This window comes from Ovis canadensis, chromosome X (assembly GCF_042477335.2).
Source record: "Ovis canadensis isolate MfBH-ARS-UI-01 breed Bighorn chromosome X, ARS-UI_OviCan_v2, whole genome shotgun sequence".
NCBI classification, from domain to species: Eukaryota; Metazoa; Chordata; class Mammalia; order Artiodactyla; family Bovidae; genus Ovis; species Ovis canadensis.
The window spans coordinates 1,034,940-1,059,915 of record NC_091727.1 but is presented as its reverse complement, the minus strand read 5'-3'; the positions used below and the strand labels follow the sequence as shown (position 1 = coordinate 1,059,915).

Genomic DNA, 24,976 nt, shown 5'->3' with positions numbered 1-24,976 from the left:
CACGGGTTCGACCCCTGGGTGGGGAAGATCCCCTGGAGGAGGGCATGGCAGCCCACTCCAATTTTCTGGCCTGGAGAATCCCGTGGACTCTATAGTCCATGGGGTTGCAAAGAGTTGCGCAGGACTGAGAGACTCTCATCCAGAGCCGATTTCAAACTATCACTGAAACGTAGTGCAAGCTTCAGGTGGGCAGCAAAGGGACTCAGCCACACATGTACACATATCCACTCTCCCCCAGCTCCCCTCCCATCCAGGCGGCCACGTGACATGGAGCAGAGGTCCCTGTGCTGTCCAGCAGGTCCTCGCTGGTTCTCCATGTTAAATCCAGCGGTGTGTCCATGTCCATCCCAGACTCCCTGACTATCCCTTCCCCTATCCTTCCCCCTGGTGACCATAAGGTTATTACAGAGTATTGAGCAGAGTTCCCTGTACTGTCCAGTAGGTCCTTGCTGGTTCTCCGTGTTAAATACAGCAGTGTGCCCATGTCCATCCCAGACTCCCTGACTTATCTCTTCCCCCATCCTTCTGCCTGCAAACCATAAGTTTATTACAGAGTATTGAGCAGAGTTCCCTGTGCTGTCCAGCAGGTCCTTATTGGTTCTCCATTTTAAATACAGCAGGCTGTATATGACAAAAAAAAATTTTTTTTAATTAACTCAAAATGCAGTAAAAGCTTCAGCACTCCATATGAAAACCCTTAAACACCAAAAACACATTAGAAGAGTTTCTTGACACGGGCAGCATCAATGACTTCATAGAACTAATATGAAAACTTTAGCAACAGAAGCAAATAAATACAGAAATGGGTTTGCAGCAACTTAAAAAAAAATCGACTTCTGCATAACAAGGGAAACAATGAATACAGCAAAGAGACATTTTCTGTATCTGTGTAGAATGGGTGAAAAAATATTTGTAAACTGTAAATCTGGTAATATAGACCACTGGGGCAAGAGGACTTGTCCGTTAAAAACTTCACTGACTGCACAGTGGATTGGGACAGTCGGCTTTTATTCTGGAGTTCTGGATTTCTGGTTCATCTCTTCAGATCCAACAATGTGTCTTAATTATGCAAATAAGTTAACGCAATTTTACTTCTTAGTGAAAGATGCAAGCTGTATTATTATGGGATTTGTGGTTTCCTGGGAGTATAAACATGGCTCTAACAAATTGGCTGGATTTCTTCTTTTTTGTTTTTCAAATGGTTGATGGGATTTCATTCATTCTCTGAAGGGCCCTTCATATCTATGCTCCTATCTGGAAAAATCCAAATAGTCTTTGTTCTCTATGTAATACTCAGCCCTGTTGAAGCTAATACGCTGCCTCCTCCGAGCTTTGCAGATGAGATTCTGTTTTGGAGAGCTGTCTAGGGCTCTTCAGGGTTTTTCTGCATTTCATCTCATTTCCTTTCAAAATCTGTAAACAAGTTTGTGCCAGCCTGCACCACAGTCTCACTCAGGGAATTTGCAGTAGGCAGTTGGCATGCTGTTTTGGTTGTAAATGACGTTGGCGGACACAGGGGTCATTTTCCGGGAGCTGTGGGGCTCGGTTCTGCGTTTGCACCCACCCAGGACAGCACTAGACAGTTGTAAACAGACACTCCCCATGAGGCCCATGTCCAGGTCATTAAATCCGTGCAGAAAACTCCTACACCAAGTGTTAGTCACTCAGTCGTGTCTGACTCTCTGCTACCCCATGAACTGCAGCCCACCAGGCTCTTCTGTCCAGGGGATTCTCCAGGCAAGAATACTGGAGTGGGTTGCTATGCCCTTCTCCAATACCTAATTGAAGCTGAAAAGGCCATTTGGGTTGTAATCAAACCAACCTGGCATTTCCTGTCAACTTGCATATTGAGGAATACACCACAAAATATTGTTGTATTAATAAAATTGATTAGCAATTAATTATTAATTAAAAATTCATTAATAAAATATTGTTCTTTTAATATCAGCTAGTAATATAGTGTTGAGGTTTCCCAGGTGGTGATAGTGGTAAAGAACCTGCCTGCAAATAGAGGAGATTTTAAGAGACTGCGGGTTCGATTCCTGGTTGGGAAGATCCCCTGGAGGAGGGCATGGCAACCCGCTCCAGTATTCTTGCCTGGAGAATTCCATATTGCAATTCATTATAATAATTATACTTTGTTGGCAAAAGTAATGTGCCTGCTTTTTAATAAGCTGTCTAGGTTGGTCATAACTTTCCTTCCAAGGAGTAAGCGTCTTTTAATTTCATGGCTGCAATCACCATCTGCAGTGATTTTGGGGCCCCAAAAAATAAAGTCAGCCACTGTTTCCACTGTTTCCCCATCTATTTGCCATCAAGTGATGGGACCAGATGCCATGATCTTCGTTTTCTGAATGTTGAGCTTTAAGCCAACTTTTTCACTCTCCTCTTTCACTTTCATCAAGAGATTCTTTAGTTCTTCTTTGCTTTCTTCCATAAGGGTGGTGGTATCTGCATATCTGAGGTTATTGATATTTTTCTGGCAATCTTGATTCCAGCTTGTGCTTCCTCCAGCCCAGCATTTCTCATGATGTACTCTGCATAGAAGTTAAATAAGCAGGGGGACAATATACAGCCTTGACGCACTCCTTTTCCTATTTGGAACCAGTCTGTTGTTCCATGTCCAGTTCTAACTGTTGCTTCCTGACCTGCATACAGGTTTCTCAAGAGGCAGGTCAGGCAGTCTGGTATTCCCATCTCTCTCAGAATTTTCCAGTTTATGGAGAGCCACACAGTCAAAGGCTTTGGCATAGTCAATAAAGCAGAAATAGCCAGGTGTTAGCTTTTCTCTGTCACCCCACTCCAGTACTCTTGCCTGGAAAATCCCACGGATGGAGGAGTGTGGAGGGCTGCAGTCCATGGGGTCGCTAGGAGTCAGACACAACTGAGCGACTTCACTTTCACTTTTCACTTGCATCCATTGGAGAAGGAAATGGCAACCCACTCCAGTGTTCTTGCCTGGAGAATCCCAGGGACGGGGGAGCCTGGTGGGCTGCCGTCTATAGGGTCGCACAGAGTCGGACACGACTGAAGTGACTTAGCAGCAGCAGCAGCAAGGGGTTTGATAGAATTTGCCTCGGAAGCCATCAGGTCCCGTACCTTTGTTGGAAGTTTTTTTTCTTTTAGAACAGTTATAATTTCATCTCTTATGATTGGTGTGTTCATACACACTGTATGTGTCTAAGAATCGGTCCATTTCTTCCAGCTGTCCATGGTATCGGCGTAGAGCTGTCTGCAGCCGTCTGTTTTGATTCTTTGTGTTTCTGTGGTGTCGGTTGTAACTTCTCCTTTGTGCATTTCTAACTTTGTGGATTTGAGTCTTCTCCCTTTATTTTCTTGACGAGTCTGGCTAAAGGGTGTCTTACTTCTGTTTATCTTCTCAAAGCACCGGCTTTTAGCCCCATCGACCTTTGCTATTGCTTCCTTCCCTCTATGTCATGTATTTCTGCTCTGGGCTTCCTGATTTCTTCCCCTCTACGAACTTGGGATTTCGCGTGTTCTTCGTTTCCTAGTCGCTTTAGGTTTGAGGTTGGATTGTTTACTTGAGGTTTCCCCTGTTCCTCGAGGTGAGACGGAGTTGCTATAAACTTACTCTTAGAACTGCGCTGGCTGCAGCCCACAGGTTTTGGGTCCTTCGTGTTTTTCTTGTCATTTGTATCTAGGTATTTTTTAAATTTCCTCTTTGATTTCTTCAATGATCTTTTTGTTATTAAGTAGAGTATTGTTTGGAGAAGGCAATGGCACCCCAGTGCAGTACTCTTGCCTGGAGAATCCCATGGATGGAGGAGCCTGGTGGGCTGCAGTCCATGGGGTCCCTGAGAGTCAGACACGACTGAGCGACTTCACTTTCCCTTTTCACTTTCGTGCATTGGAGAAGGAAATGGGAACCCACTCCAGTGTTCTTGCCTGGAGAACCCCAGGGATGGGGGAGCCTGGTGGGCTGCCGTCTATGGGGTCACGCAGAGTCGGACACGACGGAAGCGACTGAGCAGCAGCTGCAGAGTATTATTTAGCCTCCATGTGTTTCTGTTTTTATAATTTTTTTCCCTGTAATTGATTTCTAGTCTCCTCGGATTGTGGTTGGAAAAAATGCTTGATGTGATTTGTTTTCCTAAATTTACCCAGGCTTGATTTGTGACCGAAGATCTCACCTATCCTGCAGAATGTTCTGTGTGCATTTGAGAAGAAAGCATATGCTGCTGCTTTTGGGGTGGAACGTCTATAAATATCCATTAATCTGTCTGTGGAGAACTAAATGGCACCCCCCTCCAGGATTCTTGCCCGTGGACAGGACGTCCCACGGACATGCGAGCCTGGTGGGCTACAGTCCATGGAATTGCAAAGAACTGGGCATGACCGACTGGCTCACACTCACTAAATCTGTCGGGTGTGCTGCGTCATTTAAAGCTTGTCTTTCGCTCTTTTATGCCTGAATGATGTGTCCACGGGTGTAAATGGGATGCTAAAGTCCCCCCACTGTAATTGTGTCACTGTTGACTGCCCCTTTGACGGCTGTTAGCATTTGCTTTATGTATTGAATGTACGTATTGAATATACGCTCATATGTTGGGTGCATAAATATGTATCACTATTATGTCTTCTCCTTAGACTGATCCCTGGATCTTCATGTAGCTCCCTTCCTTGTCGTTTGTAATCGGGTGGATTTTAAACTCTGTTTTATCTGATATGAGTATGGCTACTGCAGCTTTCTTTTGATTTCCGTTTGTATGGAATCTCTCTTCCATCTCCTCACTTTTGGTCTGTGCTGTCTGTAGTTCTGAGATGAGTCTCGTGTAGGAAGCATATATCCAGATATATGCTTCGTATCCATTTTTTATATCCCTTCAGCCAGTCGAGTGTCTTTCGGCTGGGGCATTTCATCCATTTACCTTTAAGGTAATTATCAATATGTATGTTCTTACTGCCGTTTTCTTAATTGTTTTGCGCTTGTTTCTGCAGGTCTTTTTCTTGTCTTTTCTGCGTACAGAGAAGTTCGTTCAGCATCTGCTGTTTTATAAAACATTTTTGGGCTTCTCTTGCAGCTCAGCTGGTAAAGAATCCGCCTGCAATGCGAGAGGCCTGGGTTGGATCCCTGGGTTGGGAGAATCCCATGGACTGTATAGTCCACAGGGTTGCAAAGAGTTTTACAAAGCTGCTTTGCTGGTGCTGAATTCCCTCAGCGTTTGCTTGTCGGTGAAGCTTCCTGTTTCTCTGTGGAATCTGACTGAGACCCTTGCTGGGTAGGGTCATCTTGCTTGTAGGTTCCTCCCTTTCATCAGTTCAAACGCATGCTGCCTTTCTCTTCTATCCCACAGTTTCTGCCGAAAACTCAGCTGATAAACTTGTGGAGACTGCTTTGTATGTGGTTGTTTTTCCCTTGCTGCTTTTCATAGTTCTTTTCCTTTGAATTTCATTTTTGTTAGTTCGATTAATATGCGTCTGGGCGTGTTTTTCTTCGGTTTCTGCTTCGTGGGCCTCTCAGCACTTCCTGCCTCGTGTAGCTATTTCCTCTCTGATGTTAGGGACGCTGTCAACTATCATCTCTTCCAGTATTCTCTCAGACCCTTTCTCTCCTCCTGCTGGGAGAGGAGGGTAATAACTGAGTAAATAATTTGAGCGTTGGTGTGTTTGAATGTGGTCCCGGGCGTCTCTGAGGCTCTCCTCATTTTTCTTCATTCCTGTCTTATTCTGCTCCTCAGAAGAATGTTCCCCGGGTGAGAATATTCTCCTGAGAAGAATACCGACTCTTTCCCTCCGCCAGCTTGCTTACCTGTTCATCTGCCTTGGTCACTCCGCTGCCGGTTCCTTTCAGTATATTTTTTCATTTCAGTTATTGCGCTGTTCATCACGGATTTTCTTTTTTTTCTTCTAGGTCCTTGTGAGACATTTCTTTTATGTTCTCCGAAACCCCTCCATGCTATTTGTGAGATTTTGGTTAACTCAGTAGCATTCCTGTGAATGCTTTTTCAGGTAGAAAATTACCTATTTTCTCTTCATGGATTTGGTCTTGTAGGTTTTGACCATGCTCTTTCATCTTAACATATCTCTCTGTCGTTCCGTCTTGATGTACATCATTCTGTCTCGCTGTTTGTGTGTCCTGAGGCGTCCAGTGCTGTAGTTTGTGGCCAGTTGCGTGCAGCTGGGCCCGTGTGCTGAGATGAGGCCCTGTGAGGAGATTCGAACTCCACGTTCTCCTTTGGAGCCATGTCGACTCCACCCCAAAGCAGAGAGCGTATTGAGCCTCCAATAAAACAAAAAACAGGGTCTTATAGAAAGATTTGCACACCTGTGTTCATAGCAGTGCCGTTCACAACTGCTGAAGTGTGCAAACAAGCCGAGAGTCCAAGGAGGGGTGAATTTATAAGGAAAAGGTGGTCCACCCAGAAAGGGAATATTACTCAGCCTTTACACAGGCTTTCCTGGCGGCTCAGATGGCAAAGAATTTGCTCGCAATGTGGGAGACCCGGCCACCCACTGCAGTATTCTTGCCTGGAGAATCCCATGGATAGAGGAGCCTGGTGGGCTACATGCAGTCCATGGGACTGGAAAGAGTCAGACACAACGGAGCGGCCTTTACGTTTAAAGAGGAAGGAAATTCCGGCAGAGGCTAACGATGTGGATGAATCTTGAGAACTTTGTTGTCGTCTAGTCGCTCAGTCCTGTCCAGCCCGGCGACCCCACGGACTGCAGCCCGCCCGGCTCCTCTGTCCACGGGATTCTCCTGGCGAGAATGCTGGAGTCGTTGCCATGCCCTCCTCCAGGGCGTCTTCCTGACCCAGGGATCCAACCCTCATCTCCTGCAGGCATGTTCTTTACCGCTGAGCCGTCTCGGAATTATGCTCAGTGAAATAAACGAGACGCAGGAGGGCACATCCTATATGGTTCCACTCATGTGTGCCCCCTGGAGAGGGCAGACTTAAAGGACAGGAAGATGCTGGTTGACGGAGGCTGTGGGGCTACAGTTTAACCCTAACCCTTTCCGTTTTCCAAGAACAGTGAGTCCTGGAGATGCGTGTTGGTGTGAGTTCCAGAACCCTGTGAATGTACTTAATGCTACTGAACTGTATGTTTTTAAATGGTGAAAATGATATATTTTATTTTATGAATGGCTCACCACAGTGACTATTTTATTTTATTTTTTTACAAAACGGGGGAGGGGGAATCAAAATGGCTCAATAAAGCTGTCCAAGTTCTTTGGAGCTCACTGGCTAGTTCCTAGAAGGTAGAGACTCAGTCTCTCCTAGAAAAGTCAGCCTTAAATGGACCCCGTGTTCCTCAGAGCCTCCGTGAGGCTGCCCAGCAGGTGGGCAGAAGCGAGCACAGCCCGCTCGCACTGCGTCAGGTAGCGCTCGCCAAGCCATGACGGGTGGATGGCGATTGCCGCGTGCCAGTCGGCCAAATGCGTTGACGGGCTCTTGTTTCCTCTCAGGAGAAAGGAGAACAAATGGCCTCATAATTGGAAGAAGATGTTTTGGGGGGAACAGGGCAGATGGTCGGGACTCGAGAGGAAGACTTCTTGAGCCCACAGTGCGGAGAAACTGAGGAGATATCCTTTTCTAAACCTAACACAGACTTGTGTTGTATTATAAGGGATATTTTGAAAACTCCTAGGCTGGAGGGAAAATAAAATAAAATAAAGACTTACTCTTTGAGAGCCGATGGACTGTGGCCCGCCAGGCTTCTCTGTCCATTGGATTCTCCAGGCAAGAGTCCTGGAGTGAGTTGCCATGCATGCCCTTGTCCAGGGGATATTTCCGACCCAGGGACTGAACCTGGGCCTCCTCCACTTCAGGCAGATTCCTGGCCCCCCGAGCCACCAGGCAAGAACCGTTTTGCAAATATAGAGCAATCTAATGTCATGAAAATTCGATTGCTCTGTGCGACCTTGCCTCCCCATTGAGTCCCTTTAGAGACCAGGCAGAATATCGCTGTGAGTGGACCTGGAATTGCCCAGGAAATCTGAGGAGGCCCCTGTCAGATCTCAGGTGTGTTTACCAGGAGGCACGCTGAGGCCCTGGAGGCTCAGGCTATGTCGCAAGGAGCAGTGGTAGGCAGGATTCTGGAGTGGCCTCAAGACTGCTGCTCCCCTAGTGGAAACACCCGGTATAATCTCCCCCCTTGGAGTGTGAGCTCGGTGGATGTCAGCCCAGCCCCCCAGCTCGTGACGATGTTGCAGTGGGTGAACTTGAGCTCATCAAGAGGAAAGGGGTGGTGGTGGGCCTGACTTAATCGGAGAAGCCCTTTAAAGGATGATGGCTTCTGTGCTTTAAGGCTTTGTCTGTTGTTGTTTTTATTTTTATTTTTTTATTAATTGAGGTAGAGTTGACGGACAGTGTGGTATACTAACCCTATACCACAGGGTTAGGGTTAGGGTTAGTAATTTCAGGTGTACAGCAAAGGGCTTTAGTCATATATATGTGTGTATATATATAAGTCATATATGTGTGTATATATATGAGTCATATATGTGTGTGTATATATGTGAGCATGCATGCTAAGTCACTGCCAGTTGTGTCCAGGGCTTTGCGACCATATGGACAGAACCCACCAGGCTCCTCTGTCCATCGATTCTCCAGGCAAGAATGCTGGAGTAGGTTGCTAGGCCCTTCACCAGGGGCCCTTCCCCACCCCAGGGATCAAACCTGCGTCTCTTATGTGCGTGTATATACACATATATGTATGCATATAATATGTGTGCGAAGATCCTTTTCCCTTTTAGGTTCTTACAGAATACTGACTCAATATTATGCCATACAGTAGGTCCTTTTTGCTTGTCTATTTTATATACAGCAGTGTCTGTATGCATTGGAGAAGGAAATGGCAACCCACTGCAGTGTTCTTGCTGGAGAACCCCAGGGACGGGGGAGCCTGGTGGGCTGCCATCTACGGGGCTGCACAGAGTCGGACACGACTGAGGCGACTCAGCAGCAGCAGCAGCAGTGTCTGTATGCTCATCCCAAAGTCCTAATTTATTGCCTCGCCTGCCCCCTCTTTGGTAACCCTAAGTTTGTTTTTTTGTCAGTGGATCTGTTTCTGTTTTATACATAAGCTGGGTTTGTGTCATTTGAGATTCCACGTGTAAGTGATACCATATGACATTTGCCTTTTGCTGTCTGGCTTACTTCACTCAGCATAATACCGTCTAAGGCTATCCATATTGCTCCAAAGGGCACTATTTCACGTTTTCCTTATGGCTAAATAATACACCATTGTCTGTCTGTCTGTCTGTATGCTTATATTTATTTATACACACACTCCGGGCTTCCCAGATGGCTCAGTGGTACAGAATCCGCCTGCAATGCAGGAGGCCTCAGTTCGATTCCTGAGTTGGGAAGATTCCCTTGGAGAAGGGACAGGCAACCCACTCCAGTATTCTTGGGCTTCCCTGGTGGCTCAGCTGGTAAAGAATCTGCCTGCAATGCGGGAGAGCTGGGTTCGATCCCTGGGTCAGGAAGAGCTGGTAAAGAATCTGCCTGCAATGCAGGAGACCTAGGTTTGATCCTTGAGTTGGGAAGATCCCCTGGAGGTGGAAATTGCAACCCATTTAGATTTAGACAAACTGAATTGGAATAGCTGGGCTTCCCTTGTGGCTCAGACGGTAAGGAATCTGCCTACAATGCGGGAGACCCAGGTTCGATCCCTGGGTCGGGAAGATCCCTTTGGAGAAGGGCATGGGAATCCACTCTAGTATTGTTACCTGGAGAATTCCATGGACAGAGGAGCCCGGCAGCCTAGTCCGTGGGGCTGCAAAAGAGTCAGACACGACCTAGCAACTAAACAGTGGCAACAAATTGGAATGAACCGTCCCAATCCCATTTTCTGAACAAAAGGTGGTCAGAAAACTGGAGTCATCAACCGTAACCCATGCATGACTAACATCACTGGTGATGGAAGAACGCTCTGCATAGGAAAAGAGGCTTAGTTCCCCAAAACAAAGGCAATGGTGTCGCCTGTGCAAGAGGCAAGACCAGCAAAAGTCCACCACACTTGGCGCCTTAGCTCCAGATGCTGTAATAAAATGCCAGAGACCGGGCTAAACGACAGGAATTCATCCTCTCACAGTTCTGCAAGCTGGACGTTCAAGATCACAGCGTGGGCTGATAAAGTCCTGAGGCAGGCTCTCTTCCTGGTAGACACGTGGCTGCCTTCTCCCCACATCCTCACGTGGTGCAGAGAATACAAATGTGGTCTCTCTCTCTCCTTATGTGTGTGTGTGTGTGTGTGTGTGAAGTCTCTCCGTTGTGTTAGACTCTTAAGACCCATTGGACCCACCAGGCACCGCTGTTCATGGGATTCTCCAGGCAAGGATACTGGAGTGGGTTTGCCATGTCCTTCTCCAAGGCGATCATGGGGGCCCCACCCTCAAGAGTTCATCTGCATCTCATCACAGCCCAGCTTCTAACACCATTGTGCTGAGGGTCAAGGGCTTCAGCGTACGAATTTGAGGTGAGGGACACTGTTCGGTCCGTACCGCGCAGCCTTTCCTGTCCTTGTAAATAGCGTCATTCAGCTGGTCAAAACAAGGCGGAAGCTTGACTCTTTCTTCTCCACCAGAGTCAAAACGTTTCCGAGCCTTGCCAGTTCTGTCCATCACATACAGTTGCTGTGTGTCCACTTGTCACCACCGTGGCAGCCACCAGCTGAGACCCAGCCGCCATCATGCACATGGACCACAGCCTTAAGTGTTCTAGGCATCCCAATGTTTCTTGTTGGTCAGTGGCTAAGTCATGTCCGACTCTTTGCAACCCCATGGATCACAGCACGCCAGGCTTCCCTGTCCTTCACTGTCTCCTAGAGTTTGTGCAAACTCATGTCCATCGAGCTGGTGATGCCATCCAGCCATCTCATCCTCTGTCGCCCCCTTCTCCTCACGCCTTCAATCTTTCCCAGCATCAGGGTCTTTTTCAATGAACCAGTTCTTCCCATCAGGTGGCCAGAGTATTGGAGTTTCAGCTTCATCATCAGTCCTTCCAATGAATATTCAGGACTGAGTTCCTTTAGGATGGACTGGTTGGATCTCCTTGCAGTCCAAGGGACTCTCAAGAGTCTTCTGCAATGCCACAGTTCAAAAGCATCCATTCTTTGGTGCTCAGCCTTCTTTATGGTCCAACTCTCACATCCATACATGACTACTGAAAAAGCCATAGCTCTGAGTAGAGGAACCTTTGTTGCCGAAGTAATGTCTCTGCTTTTTAAAATGCTATCTAGCTTGGTCATAGCTTTTCATCCAAGGAGTAAGTGTCTTTTAATTTCATGGGCGCAGTCAGCATCTGCAGTAATTTTGGAGCCAAAGAAAATAAAGTCTGTCACGGTTTCCATTGTTTCCTCATCTCTACACAACCGTGTGTGAAATGGACAGCTAGTGGGAAGCTGCTGCGTGGCTCAGGGAACTCAGCTTGGTGCTCTGTGATGACCTAGAGGGGTGGACGGGAGGGAGGAGGCTTAGGAGGGGAAGAGTATCTGTACACATACGGCTGATTCACTTCATTGTACAGCAGAAACCAACACATTGCAAAGCAATTATCCTCCAGTAAAAAAATTATTTTTAAAGATGAAATCACCCCCTTAGATCGCCCCTGACTTTTCCATTCACAGGGACCTTTCTCACCATCTTTTAAATTCCTTAATACACACATCACATTCTTTAGCCCTTAGCTTCTTTTTGTTGTTGTTTAGTTGCTCAGTTGTGTCCGACTCTTTGCGACCCCGTGGACTGTAGCCCACCAGGATCCTCTGTCCATGGGATTCTCCAGGCAAGAATACCGGAGCGGGTTGCCATGCCTTCCTCCAGGGGATCCTCCTGACCCAGGGACCAAACCCGGGTCTCTTACACTGGCAGGGGAATTCTTCATTCCTCAGCTGCCAGGGAAGCCCCTTATTATTGTTATTCACTGCTTATTCTTCCTATTGCAATAGAGGTTCCCTGGGAGCAGGAATTGTCCCCACTGGGAGTCTGTCTACACCTCCCAGGACCTCTGTCTCAAATGAGCAGTTTGTTAGATGGATGAGGGGGAGGGGGTGACCAGTCTCATCTGCCTCCCACCTCTACAAAGCAGAATCTCGCCCTCCCCATCCCCCAACCAGGATGTCTCCCTTCTTCTCCTTTCCTTGAGTAACAGTCCATCCCCCAAGGCTGATTTCATAGAGCTAATTTTAATCAGGATGGTGACTCCCTCCTTCACAGTCAATCTCCAATTAAAATCTCTAATAAGGGTTTCAAAGAGGGAGAAGTCAATATCATGCATGCCTTAAATAAATGGTCTAGGCGGCACTCTGATATCAAAATTACAGAAGGCATTTTGCTATACATATTGCTAAGTAAGAAAGCAAAAGGAAGTGTTAGTCGGTCAGTCATGTCTGACTCTTGCGACCCCATGGACTGTAGCCTGCCAGGCTCCTGTGTCCATGGGATTCTCCAGGCAGGAATACTGGAGTGGGTGGCCATTCCATTCTCCCGGGGATCTTCCTGAACCAAAACCAAAAAAAAAAAAAAAAACCAGAGTAATTGAAAAAGAAGGAAAAAAGGAGGAAGGGGTAAATTAGGAGTTTGGGATTGACATATACACATGGCTGCTGCTGCTGCTGCTAAGTCGCTTCAGTCGTGTCTGATTCTATGCGACCCCATAGACGGCAGCCCACCAGGCTCCCCTGTCCCTGGGATTCTCTAGGCAAGAACACTGGAGTGGGTTGCCATGTCCTTCTCCAATGCATGAAAGTGAAAAGTGAAAGTGAAGTCGCTCAGTTGTGTCTGACTCTCGGCGACCCCATGGACTGCAGCCCACCAGGCTTCTCCGTCCATGGGGTTCCCAGGCAAGAGTACTGGAGTGGGTTGCCATTTCCTTCTCCACTGCATGAAAGTGAAAAGTGAAAGTGAAGTCACTGAGTCGTGTCCAATCCTCAGTACTATATGTAAAATAGATAATACACACCGATAAATATATGGGTTTCCCTGGTTGCTCAGATGGTAAATATGCCTGCAATGCAGGAGACCCAGGTTCAATCCCTGGGTTGGGAAGACCCCCTGGAGAAGGGAATGGCAACCCACTCCACTCTTTTTGCCTGGAGAATCCCATGGACAGAGGAGTCTGGATGGCTACTGTCCATGGGGTCACAAAGGTTGGATACGACCGACCAAGTAACAAAGTATTTCTATTTAGAACACGAAGTTATGTTCAGTGTCTTGTAATGATGTATAAGGGAAAAGAGTCTGAAAAATATATGTGTAATGGAATCACTCTGCTACACATCCAAAACCAACACAACACTGTCAGCTGAGTCTATTCCAACTATGAAAAGAAAAGATTTTCATAACAAAAAAAAAATGATTTAAAAATCTCTGGGATTCAGAGAAAATTGGGGTATTTGATCCTGAGAAATAAACAGAGATACAGTAGTGTGCACGAGATAGATAAACATCACCTCGGAGTTTAAAGTATGAATGCAGGCGCTTTGTGCGGTGAGAAATCAATTTTTTGGTGAAGCAGAAAACTGAGGAGGAAAAAAATGTTTCCAGCAAGCAGAGGAGAGTTTAAAATGCTTATGGGGATAGAACAGCAACTTAGAGACACCAACAACACTCACCAAAGCGAAACTGGAAACAGGATTTCCTACAAGGGAATACGCGCTATATCGACCAGAAACACTAACTATAGAAATGATGAGAGATGAATGTTGGAAGCCAAGAAATAGAAAAAAATGACTACATGCTGAGTTCTCAGTGAAAATTGGAAAGAAAACCAGTTCTACACGTGTTCTGGTACCATTGTCCAAAAGATTAAAAAAAAAAAAAAAAAACCTCTACAGGTGCTCATGGAAAGATAAGAGTAGCAGAACAAATATGGGTTTGGCTTCATGTCATCTCAGCTGCAAGAAATGACACAATGATATTAGACTGCCAAGCATTCATGAGGGGAAAAAAAAAAATCTTTATTAAAAATTCCACAGTGAAGGTACTGTAGAATTATCTTTTACTCCCAAAGTAGTGTTCAAATAATTTTCAGTACAGTTAATACAATTCACAGTATTGTACTCAATATCACTGTGGACGGTGACTGCAGCCATGAAATTAAGACGCTTGCTCCTTGGAAGGAAAGCTAAGACAAACCTAGACAGCGTGTTAAAAAGCAGAGACCTCACTTTGCTGACAAAGGTCCTTATAATCAAAGCTATAGTTTTCCCAGTGGTCATGTATGAATGTGAGAGTTGGACCATAAAGAAGACTGAGCACCAGACAATTGATGCTTTTGAACTGTGGTGTTGGAGAAGGCTCTTGAGAGTGGCTTGGACTGCAAGGAGATCCAACCAGTCCATCCTAAAGGAAATCAGTCCTGAATATTCATTGGAAGGACTGATGCTGAAGCTGAAACTCCAATACTTTGGCCACCTGATGGGAAGAACTGGTTCATTGGAAAAGACCCTGATGCTGGGAAAGATTGAGGGCAGGAGGAGAAGGGGATGACAGAGGTTGAGATGGTTGGATGGCATCACCGACTCAATGGACATGAGTCTGAGCAAAGTTTCAGTAAATTCTGGCAGGTGGTGATGGACAGGGAGGCCTGGCATGCTGCAGTCCATGGAGTTGCAAATAGTTGGATATGACTTAGTGAATGAACAACAGCGAATTGAGGTCAGTAACCATCCAGTGCTGCAGACTTGGGCTGTGCGGAGGAAACCAGTTTCTAAGTAAACAAATGAATATCCAGCCAGATAGATTTATGCCCTAAATCGAACATTCTTTGCATTATGCAAATTTTTTGCCTACAGAGCAGTTAGAAAGAGCAAAGAGGGTTTGGTTCTTAATCCGCACTTCAAAAAATATCAAAAAACAGGAAGCGAAACAGATTATGATTTACTAAAGTTTTGCAATAATCAGCTCACAGCCAAGTCATTCTTGCTTTCAGATCCTTCAAACCCTGGAACGGGGACAAAATATCTTTAATAGGATTTTCTAATGATGACAAAATAATTTGCATATTCTTCTCTGAGGGGAAAAAATAAAAAAAAGTTGATCATTATGTGTTTGATACTTTCCTCTGTAAATTAGTGGCCTTTAAAAGTGGGATGGAACTTCCCAGGTGGCTCAGTGGTAAAGAGTCTACCTGCTAAGCAGGTGATGGGGGTTCTATTCCTGGGTCAGGAAGACCCCCGGGAGAAAGAAATGGTAACCCAGTCCAGTATTCTTGCTTGGAGAATCCCATGGACAGAGGAGCCTGGCAGGCTGCAGTCCACGGGATTGCAAAGAGTCGGGCACAACTTAATGGGTAAAAACAACAGAAAGGGGGGCAGGTCTTCTCACATGAAAATTTGGAATTGAAATCCATTTTAAGAATGAAAGTATTCAGAGACTTCCTTGCTGGTCCAGTGGCTAAAGCTCCACACTCCCAATACAGGGAGCCCAGGTTTTATCCCTGGTCAAGGGATTAGATTCCACATGCTGCAAGTAAGACATAGCACAGCTAAATAAATAAGTAAAATAATAATAATAATAATAATCATTACAGTATTTGCTAAAATCCCCTTCACTGGCATGTGCTACCAAAAAAAAAAAAATTACAGCTGTTTGGGAAAGAGTTCCAACCATCCATGCCTCTACTGAAATGCTTTTATCCTTTTCATAATTTCAGAAACTCGGAAGAGTCCCTTGACTTTACGGACGGCCCTTGTGGATACGCCGAAAATGGAAGTGGAGTGATCCAAATCGGCAAGAGACTAAATTCGCACGCCGTCTCTAGAACCGGTGAGTCAGTTCCTGGTGAGTGTGCGTGTCTGTGTGACGAAACGTTTGTGTGCGTGCCATGAACTACTTTGTGAGAAGACATGATTCTTTATCTATATATACATTTGTTGTTGTTGTTGTTGTTGTTTTCCTTGTGATGAGAACTCAGGATTTCCTCTCTCAAGAACTTTTAAAAAATACTTTTTATTTATTTTTGGCCGTGCTGAGTCTCTACTGCTGTGCCGGCTTCCCTCTAGTTGCAGAGGAGAGTGGCGGCTGCGCTGCAGTTGCCGTGTGCGGCCTTCTCATTGCAGTGGCTTCTGTCGTTGCAGAGCCGCTAGCTCACGTGGGCTTCTGTAGTTTGGGCGCACGGGCTTAGCTGCCCCGCAGCATGTGGGATCTTCCCAGACCAGGGATGGGACCTGTGTCCCCTGCATCGGCAAGCAGAGTCTTCACCGCTGGACCACCAGGGAAGTCCCTGGCCCTTAATTATAAATGAGAAAACTGAAGCAGAATGCCTGAGTCAGGTGTCCCTCAGGTCCGACAGTTCCTAAGTGTGGAAGAGTCTGCATGCTCATCTAGACTGTGTGTGGTTGACTCTGTATCAGTTTGTCTCAATATCTGATCGGGTTCCTCATTCTCCACCACCCCCAAATGGTATCTCGTGACCCTGCCCAGCCCTTGGTGGGAATCCTGTAAGGTCAGTTGAGGCACAATCCCCCAACCAGTGACTTTTCCATCCACTGACCCCCACTTGCTCGTTGGCCATAAATACCCTCTTGCCCTTGCCAACTTTGGAGGTGAGTCTGGACCCATAAAAGGTCTCTTTTGCACTATTGCAATGCATGCTAAGTCGATTCAGCCATGTCCGACTCTTTGCAACCCCGTGGAATGTAGCTCACCAGGCTCCTCTGTCCACGGAGTTTTCTAGTCAAGAATATTGGAGTGGGTTGCCGTGCCCTCCTCCAGGGGATCTTCCTGGGGACTGAACCTACTATTTTCCGCATCTCCTTCACTGGCAGGTAGATTCTTTCACATTGATCTACCAGGGAAGCCCAAATTGTAGTAAACCTGACAGTTTGGTAATTACAATGACAGAGTGGTAATTACAATGCTACTACTTATATTAATTACAGTTGTAGCACTAGTAATAGTTATAGTAGTGTCTGTAATCTTCGAAGTTCTAGTAACTGTTGTAAGTGTACTCCTGGCAAGTGTGATAGTCGCAGTAGGGCTTGTAGCAGGACAATTGTAACAGTTGTTGTCCCAGTGGTAATGGTTGTAGCAGTGCTTGTGATAGACGTTTTTGTCACAGTCACAACTGCGGTCGTTAGGCGAGTCATAGGAGTTGTGATTCTTATCGTGGAGGCAGCCCTGATTGTAATAACAGTAGGTGTAGCAGCAGCGAAGATTTATTATGACAGCAATTGCGATGAGAACAGTAGTCTCTGGAGTCGGAGTTGTTCTAGCGGGACCAGTTTTGTGGGAGCTACAGCAGCAGCAGTGGTTTTGGCGGTCATTGCTTTAGTCATCAGAAGTGCTGCGCTTGTGATGGTGAGAGAAACAGCTGCAGGAGTGCTCGTCTGTAAAGTTCCTGCAGCAGCGGTAAGCCTTGCAGAACCAGCCAGAGTTGTTATAGCAGTCGGTGTCTCAGCAGCAGTGGTAACCGTAACCTGTGGACCAGTCGTGCGGCAGTCCTGACTTCTGTAGTCATTGTAGCAGGGCTCACAACTGAAGCAGCGCTAATGGTGTTAGTAATCGTCACAGTGGTCAACGTTACAATTGTAGTGGAGAGCCTAACGCCACACAACCGGGCGACTTCACTTTCCCTTTTCGCTTTCATGCATTGGAGAAGGAAATGGCAACCCACTCCAGTGCTCTTGCCTGGAGAATCCCAGGGATGGGGGAGCCTAGCGGGCTGCAGTCCGTGAGGTCACAGAGTCGGAGACAACTGAGCGACTTCACTTTCACTTTTCATGTTCATGCATTGGAGAAGGAAATGGCAACCCACTCCAGTGTTCTTGCCTGGAGAATCCCAGGGACGGGGGAGCCTGGTGGGCTGCCGTCTTTAGAATCGCACAGAGTCGGACACGACTGAAGCAACTTAGCAGCAGCAGCAGCAGCAGTGATTGTATTAGTACTAATGCTGTCAATTCCCTGGTGGCTCAGACGGTAAAAGCGTCTGCCTACAAAGCGCGAGACCCAGGTTCGGTCCCTGGGTCAGGAAGATCCTCTGGAGAAGGCAACGGCAACCCACTCCAGTATCCTTGCCTGGAAAATCCCATGGACGGAGGAGCCTGGCAGGCTACAGTCTGCTGGGTTGCAAAGGGTCGGAGACGACTGAGCCACTTCACAACAACGACAAATGCTTTCACAGTTGTAGCACGAGTAATACTTTTAGTAGCATCTGTAAGCACACTAGTCATCGTAATGGTTGCCACTGCAGTAGTAAGTGAGAGAGCTGTAGGAGTGGTTGTAATAGTTTTTGTAGCAGTAGCGAGTGATGTCGTTGTGGTTGTCACAGGAAGTTGGGATAGGAACAGCTGTAGCAGTGTTAATTGTTAGAGCAGTAGCAAGCATTATAGTCATAGTAAAGCTAATAATTATAGCAGTCATCACTCTGGTCCTAGTTGGCACAGTCATGCAACACGAGTCACTCTTGTACCAGTCACAGCAGCAGTCATCACGGTAACGGTTGCCGCTGTAGTCGTAAAGCTCACAGTTGCAGTAGTCATCGCTCTGGTCCTAGTTGGCACAGTCGTGTAACAGTCGTCACTATGATACCGGTCATAGCAGCACTCATCATGGTAAAGGTTACGGTTGTAGTTGTAAAGCTAGCAGTTGTAGTAGTGATTTCACCAGGTCTGGTTGGCATAGTCGGGTAACAGTCGTCACTATGATACCAGTCATAGTAGCAGTCGTCATGGCAGTAGTCATTGCTCTGGTCCTAGTTGGCACAGTCAGGTAGCAGTCGTCACTATGATACCAGTCATAGTCACTATGATACCAGTCATGGCAGCAGTCATCATGGCGGTAGTCATTGCTCTGGTCCTAGTTGGCACAGTCGGGTAGCAGTCGTCACTATGATACCAGTCATAGTCACTATGATACCAGTCATGGCAGCAGTCATCATGGCGGTAGTCATTGCTCTGGTCCTAGTTGGCACAGTCGGGTAGCAGTCGTCACTATGATACCGGTCATAGTCACTATGATAGCTGTCATAGCAGCAGTCGTCATGGCGGTAGTCATTGCTCTGGTCCTAGTTGGCACAGTCGGGTAGCAGTCGTCACTATGATACCGGTCATAGTCACTATGATAGCTGTCATAGCAGCAGTCGTCATGGCGGTAGTCATTGCTCTGGTCCTAGCTGCAGTAGTCACTGTGCTCGTACAGTGGTTTCCACGCCAGTATCACTGACAACAGTCCTCCACGTAAACCATGCTGAGGGTCTGGTCTGGCTGTAGGAAGTTTCCCCGCACAAACTCAGTGGATCCTCACGGTGACTGTGTGTGACCCATCACCTCCTCTGAGCAGCTTCGTGACCTGCCCATGCATGCACAGCTTGTACCCAGCAGAGGCTCACCCCTGCATCTTCTGTGCTTTGTAGACTTGGCAGAGATAAGGAACAAAAACACACTTTCCACAAAAAAAACAAAAACACAAAATTCTTCCTGCCCTCAAAGAATTCTCCTAGAAGCACAACAGTGTAAAGCAGGTATCCTCCAATTAAAAACAAACAAACAAACAAAATCTCCAACCCTGAGGTCATCATCTCCAGGAGGAACAAGCCAAGAGGTCACCTCCAAACACATGCACCTTCAAGATGACGCACATGGGTCTATATTTAGAGTCTGTCCAGGAGAAAACTCTACAGTTTTTCTTTGCCATGAAAGAGATACTCAAATGGAAGGATTGTGACAAACCGTTGAGAAGACGGTTTAAACACAGGGCACCTTGCCACCAAACTCCGTTTCTCATTAGGACCGGACTCTTGTCCAGATGGGACACGGCACAGCTTGGCAATTTCTTCCTTCACCCCTGCACAGCTGTCCTGACCGCAGTGACTGCAGTTAGGGAGCCCCGGGGAGCTTTTCGGCCTGATGATGCTTTAAAGCCAAGGTCCCCAACCTATTTTTTGGCGTCAGGGACTGGTTTCACAGCAGATGGATATTTCCACAGATCGGGGAGTTGGGGGAAGGTTTCGGGATGATTCAAGCACATGACATTTTTTCCACGCACTGTATTTCTGTTGTTAGGACATCAGCGCTGAACATCAGGCATTGGATCATGGAGGCTGGGGACTCCAGGAGTCACAGCATTTCTGGGATCAGAGCTTGTCTTCAGAACTTGACGGAAAACCCACTTGCATCCCCATTTGGTATCTGGCGTGTACAACCAGCCCAGGCGTGGGATCCCCAGTCCCACCCGTGCAGGCTGCCGCATGGCGGCCCCATCGCTTTGTGCCCGGCACTGGGTCTTTTGTGGGGCCGCCTCCCTGACACAGCTTGCATCTTCTCAACGCAGGTCGCTTACGACTTAGATCCCGTCTCTGGTTTCCACCAGGATGGCAGGTGCTGTGACCCTATGGGACTTTAGGGAGCGCCATTTTCAGGCAAGCCAAGCTGTGCTTTTTTCTGTTTGTTTTGTAAAACAGATACATTTTATTGAAGTGTAGTTGACTTACAATGATTCAGGTGCCCAGCCAGGTGATTCAGTTGTACAAATACGCACATATATTATTTTTGAAACTATTTTCCATTGTGAGTTATTATAAGATATTGCCTATAGTTCCCTGTGCTATACACTAAACCTCCATTGCTTGTTGCAGAGCTATTTTTTAATTAGAAATCTGGCATTCTATTCATACTAAATCAAATGAGTGGAATCAAAATGTCATGAGTTTTTAGCTAGGCAAAAATTTCTAAGTTTTCTAAAACATAGATATTATACATGTTTATCTGTAATATGCAAACACTTTTCTACTACACTTAATAAAGGCTTGAGTTCAGTTCAGTCTCTCAGTCGTGTCTGACTCTTTGTGACCCCATGGACTGCAGCATGCCAGGCCTCCCTGTCCTTCACCAACTCCCAGAGTTTACTCAAACTCATGTCCATTGAGTCAGTAATGCCATCCAGCCATCTCATCCTCTGTCGTCCCCTTTTCCTCCTGCCCCCAATCCCTCCCAGCATCAGAGTCTTTTCCAATGAGTCGGTTCTTCCATTCAGGTGGCCAGAGTTGTGGACCTTCAGCTTCAGCATCAGTCCTTCCAATGAATAGTCAAGAATGATTTCCTTTAGGATGGACTGGTTGCATCTCCGTGCAGTTCAAGGGACTCTCAAGAGTCTTCTCCAACACCACAGTTCCAAAGCATCAATTCTTGGGCACTCAGCCTTCTTTATGGTCCAACTCTCACATCCGTGCATGACTACTGGAAAAACCATAGCTTTCACTAGATGGATCTTTTGTCGGCAAAGTGAAGTCTCTTGTATCACACGTACAGACATATAGAAACATACGTGCCCATCACCACACGTACACACAGACATAGACACATGTACGAATGCACCTTATGTCTATTCAGCTTTATTAAAAGCACAGCTATTGGGACTTCCCCTGGTGGTCCAGTGGGTAAGAATCTGCCTTGCAGTGCAGGGGACACAGATTTCCACCCCTGGTCCAGTTAGATCCCACCTGCCACAACGCAACTTAGCTCGTGCAGAACTTCTAAAATCCACACGGCTGGAGCCCATGCTTCACAAGTTACCGCCATGAGAAGTTCATGCCCCTCAGCTGGAGAGGAGCCCCCCCACCCTTTTCTGCAACTAAAGACAGCCCCTGTGCAGAAATGAACACCCATCACAGCCAAAAATTAAATAACAAATATTTTCTTAAAAAACGCATAACTATTAAAGTACAGTCAGTAGAAGTATATTTTGTATCTACTCATTGGACAACCTGTCTCTATGTCTTTAGAAATCACTGGACAACCTGTTTCATATTTTGAAATATTTATGCTATTTCATTATATACACGTTTCCCCGCACAAGTAGGATCAGAAAGCTTGTCCTTTTGTGTTCCAACATAGGCAAAGTGGGGACATTCAGAAGACAACGATCGATTATCGCATGCCCCCCAGAGGACCATGACTCAGCGGTAAAAGAATCTGCCGGCCATGCAGGAGACTGCCTGCAATTCAGGAGACGTGGGTTTGATCCCTGGGTCAGGAAGATCCCCTGGAGAAGGAAATGGCCACCCACTCCAGTATTGTGGCCTGGAGAATTCCCTGGACAGAGGAGCCTGGTGGGCTACAGCCCATGGGGTCAGAAGGGTCAAACACGAGTTAGCGGCTAAACCGCTCCCACCCTCAAAGGACAAGATTCCTGCACTTGGCACCATGACTAATGTAACGTCTTTTTCTTTCTTTGTCCTGGACCCCTGTCCACAGCCCCCTGGGATGGGAGACATATGCCTTTAGGCATCACACACTCAGAATGAAGTTAACTCAAACATCCAGGCTGCCCATGACGTTTCAAGTTGAAACGTGAAATTAACCCACATGGGTCTTCCACAATTTCCTTTTTCCTCTAATTGGTGAGAAAGATGGGTTCTTGGAAAAAGTGAGACAAGTCAGACATTAAGGATAAAGAGAAAGCATTGGCATGCATTCTTTTTCTTTGTTGGTGGTTTAGTCGCTAAATCGTGTCCAAACTCTTGCAATTCCATGGACGGTAGCCCACCAAGCTCCTCTGCCCATGAGATTCTGCAGGCAGGAACGCTGGAGTGGGTTGCTGTTTCCTCCTCCAGGGGATCTTCCCTCCTCCAGAGCATCTTGCTGACTTAGGGATCGAACCCAGGTCTCCCGCATTGTGGGCAGCTTCTTTACCATCTGAGCCCCCAGAGAGAAGGCACATCCCTCACTGCTGGACCACCAGGGACGTCCCAGGCATTCTATTTAGGGTTCCCCCCCTCCCCCCCTTTCCTGTCCTGAAAAGGCTAGTGAATCCTCAGTGGGTTGATTTTCTTCTCATCTTTTGCTTGCTTTTAAATTTTGGAAAAGTGAATTGTCAGCCGATGGATTTTTGCATTTGAAATAAGGGTCCAGGTGTCTACAAGATCACTCCGCTGCACTCAGAGGTCAGAAAAGGCCACCTGGAGACATCTGAAGTAACATGTGAAGGGGAGACAGACATAGCCAGCCACGAGCTGGAGGGTATTCCAGGGAGGAATACTGGTCCCCTCTGTTAAGAATCTGAAGAAGTTCAGACGGGTTCAGGGTGGGTTCATGGAAGAGTCTGGGGTTAGGGAGGAAGGGGTATGGGAAGAGTAATAGCTGGGGAAAGAGAGACAGGAAATTCGGGCAAAAGGCATGCATTCTGTCACCCAGTGGCTGATTGCCCATGTTAAGCCATAAAATCCTTTAGTCCTAACTTGCCAAGTGGCAGATGTTGAGTTTCTGGCTGTACCTGGGAGTGGTTCTGGGCTGGAATCCTGACAGTTGGGTCACGTGTCACCCCTTCAGGTATACTGCCTCATGTCAGCCTGCGGTGGACACGGGTGTTATGTCTGCCAGAGTTCTGCAGGGAAACACAGTCGGTAGGATCCATCCACCCACCTATCTATCTATCCATCCATCGTATATACTTATCCACCTGTGTGTCTGTCCATCCATCCATCCATCCATCCGTCATATCCATCCATTCATCCATCATATCCATCCATCCATCCACCCACCTATCTATCTATCCATCCATTGTATCTACTTATCCACCTGTGTGTCTGTCCATCCATCCGTCAGTCATATCCATCCATTCATCCATCGTATCCATCCATCCATCCACCTATCTATCTATCCATCCATTGTATCTACTTATCCACCTGTGTGTCTGTCCATCCATCCATCCGTCATATCAATCCACCCATCCATCATATCCATCCACCCATCCATCCATCATATCTATCCATCCATCCATCATATCTATCCATCCATCATATCTATCCACCCATCCATCACATCTATCTATCCATACATCCATCAGTCATATCTACCCATCCATCCATCAGTTATATCTATCCATCCATCCATCACCTCTATCCATCCAAGCATGCATTATATTCTCTCTATCCATCTATCATATCTCTCTATCCATCATCCATCAATCATATCTGTCTGTCTATCCATCCATCCTTCATATTTATCTGTCTATCCATCTATCCATCAGTGATATGTCTGCATATCCATCCATCCATCAGTCATATCTATCCATCATATCTATCCACCCATCCATCACATCTATCCATCCATCCATCCGTCAGTCATATCTATCCATCTAACCATCCATCCATCATATCTGTCTTATCTCTGTCTGTCTGCCCACCTATCCATCCATGTCTACTATCTCCCTGTCAATCATCTATGTATCACCCATCTACCTATTAACTGTCGACATCTATCTCTGCTGCTGCCGCTGCTAAGTCGCTTCAGTCGTGTCCGACTCTGTGCGACCCCAGAGATGGCAGCCCACCAGACTCTGCCGTCCCTGGGATTCTCCAGGCAAGAACACTGGAGTGGGTTGCCATGTCCTTCTCCAATGCATGAATGTGAAAAGTGAAAGTGAAGTCACTCAGCTGTGTCCGACTCTTCGCGACCCCATGGACTGCAGCCCACCAGGCTTCTCCGCCCATGGGATTTTCCAGGCACAAGTACTGGAGTGGCGTGCCATTGCCATCTCTGTTCATCTATATGAATATGTATAATGTTATCTGTATATATATTATCTACCTATTAATCATCTATCTCTATCTGTACCTATACCTATATCTGTCATCCATCTATCCATCCATCTGCCCATCATCTATCTCTGTCAACCTGTCTATGTCTATTATCTGTCTCCATATCTATCAACCATCTGTCCATCTATATCAATACCTCCATCTGTTTACCTCTCTGTATCTATTACCTACCTACCATCACTCATCTGTCTATATCTTTACCTATTGTTGTTCAGTTCCTAAGTCACATGCAACTTTTTGTGACCCCATGGACTGCAGCACACCAGGCCTCCCTGTCCATCACCAACTCCCAGAGCTTGCTCAAACCCATGTCCGTCGAGTTGGTGATGCCATCCAACCATCTCATCCTCTGTCGTCCCCTTCTCCTCCTGCCTTCAATCTTTCCCAGTGTCAGGGTCTTTTCCAATGAGTCGGCTCTTTGCATCACGTGGCTCAAGTATTGGAGCTTCAGATTTATCATCAGTCCTTCC

At 46.6% G+C, this 24,976-nt stretch overlaps 1 long non-coding RNA gene across 1 annotated transcript in view; it reads left to right on the top strand.

The window, feature by feature from the left end:
* Positions 1–20,728, top strand: part of LOC138930901 (uncharacterized) — a 73,989-nt gene extending 53,261 nt beyond the window's left edge. Inside the window, exons 6-7 of the long non-coding RNA XR_011446270.1 lie at positions 15,624–15,736; positions 19,972–20,728. This is a non-coding gene — a long non-coding RNA (uncharacterized lncRNA). The remainder of the gene's footprint in view (positions 1–15,623; positions 15,737–19,971) is intronic.
* The last annotated feature ends 4,248 nt before the right edge of the window (positions 20,729–24,976 follow it).